Source organism: Miscanthus floridulus, chromosome 10 (assembly GCF_019320115.1).
Source record: "Miscanthus floridulus cultivar M001 chromosome 10, ASM1932011v1, whole genome shotgun sequence".
NCBI lineage: Eukaryota > Viridiplantae > Streptophyta > Magnoliopsida > Poales > Poaceae > Miscanthus > Miscanthus floridulus.
Genome location: NC_089589.1, coordinates 140,261,782 through 140,263,697, shown reverse-complemented (window position 1 = coordinate 140,263,697; position 1,916 = coordinate 140,261,782). Strand labels below are relative to the sequence as shown.

General features: G+C 37.7%; 1 long non-coding RNA gene across 1 annotated transcript; it reads right to left on the bottom strand.

The window, feature by feature from the left end:
- Positions 1–1,042: 1,042 nt before the first annotated feature.
- LOC136486797 (uncharacterized) lies at positions 1,043–1,682 on the bottom strand. The gene is made up of 4 exons (XR_010766973.1): positions 1,506–1,682; positions 1,307–1,417; positions 1,154–1,223; positions 1,043–1,057 (listed from the first exon to the last, which is right to left on the bottom strand). It is a non-coding gene; the product is annotated as an uncharacterized lncRNA (long non-coding RNA).
- Between the last annotated feature and the right edge of the window lie 234 nt (positions 1,683–1,916).

Sequence of the window (1,916 nt, the reverse complement as noted above, 5' to 3'; positions counted from 1 at the left end):
TCCAAATTTAACAAGGGGTTTCAGAAATCAGTCACACGACGCATACATTTACCCGGCAGTACTGGGCCGGGACATGGACCAAAAGGTTAACCATAGACCAGCTCTCAGCAAAACAGCCCACCAGCACACAAGCTCTATGGACCGGCCTAGTTCCAAAATGATTGACCTCGCTGAAAAGAGTTCTGTCCATTCGGCTTGAACCAATAAGCCCAATCATAATATCAATTGAAGCGACCACTACTACAGGATGGACTTGTTGTTCCGGGCGGTAACGGCCTTTAATTCCGGTTACCGCGCCGAGACAACGATCCCGGGACTAAAGGTGGAACCTTCAGTCCCGGGTCATCGAGCCGGGACTAAAGAGGGACCTCTAGTCCCGGTTCGTGTTACCAACCGGGACTAAAGGCCCTCCAGCTGAGCAAACGTGGCCGCACCCTTTAGTCCCGGTTGGTAACCCCAACCGGGACTAAAGGTTCCTTTTCTTTTTCTTTTTTTTTTTGTTTAATTTGTTTTCAGTTCAGTTATACATATTTGTTTAATATATAATATGTTTTTATGTACGTATTCTACGCTGCTAATATAAATACACGCACGCATATAGTTACATCTAATTCTCATCTCGAGCATTATTATATTCGAATAAAGTATGAAACCATATATATTATAGATATATATATGTATATATACAATACTTTCATAATCTTATTCTCGAAAATAACGAAATCAATAAACATTTAATTTACATCATTTATTCCTTAGGATCAAAGTAGAACTTGCCGTTGGGATTTAGCACTTTTTCTAGAAGAAATCTTGCTATTGACTCTTGAACTGCTCTCAGATGGTCTTTTTGCATGACCCTTTGTTTCAACCATTCAGTCTTGCATTTGAAATAAAAGGAAAAGTATTAATACATATATATATATTCATTTAAAAATAAATAAAAAAATTGATATATACGTACTCTGAGGACATCTTTAGGAGTTCTTATGCGTGCAGTAATAAATTCACAAACGTAGTATCCACACAAGTTATTACCTGGTTCCTGCCGCAAACACCACTGTACGAGAAGAAGATTATTCTCATCATCTCACACGTAAATTGAAGTACGATATAGTAATTAAACACGTGGGGAAGTATATATAGTACAACCTACTGGTATTTCAACTACATTAAGTGGTGCCTTGCAATCCTTGCGGTGTTGCCGAATAAACTCTTTCCAAACCCTGTGCGACCAATAATGTACGATCGTTAATAAATTATGGCAAAGTCTATTCAATAATAGTTGTGCGCAAGAGATCGAAATTACCCCTGGATAATGTCTATCATATCTTGGTATAGTGCCCGCTCTTTTCTCAATGAGTCCAAGATTACTAACCGACTTGAGTTTAACTCAATGACAATGAGTATCCAGTGAAACCTGCATTGGTTTATACACACACATACATGCATATAAGTTGTATTGATATTACATAAAATGTGTAGACTACATTATTATTAACACTTACTCAAAGTTGTACGGGAAAAGTATTGTTGTCTTATCGTGCTGCTTCACGAAGAACCTCATGATATTCGTCTGTGCTTCAGATACCCAGTGCTCCTTGACAATAATATCGGTTTTGAATACGATATAAGGATCAATGAAGCCAACACTGGTGTCTTGTATTCTTTGGAGCTCTGACATCTGGAATCTATATATAAATATAAGTTACATGTGAGGATAATTATACACACGTACGCATGGAAGTGAGTTTATTAAATAAAAGTAAGAATCACTTACAAACAAAAGGAGCTAATGATTGATTTGTCCAGAGCGTCCAAGTGGTATAGTTGATGCAATTCTTCGAAACTAATATGTAAGATGTCATCGCCACGGAAGTAATGATGGTCTCTAAATCTGACAAAGATCCACTACTCAC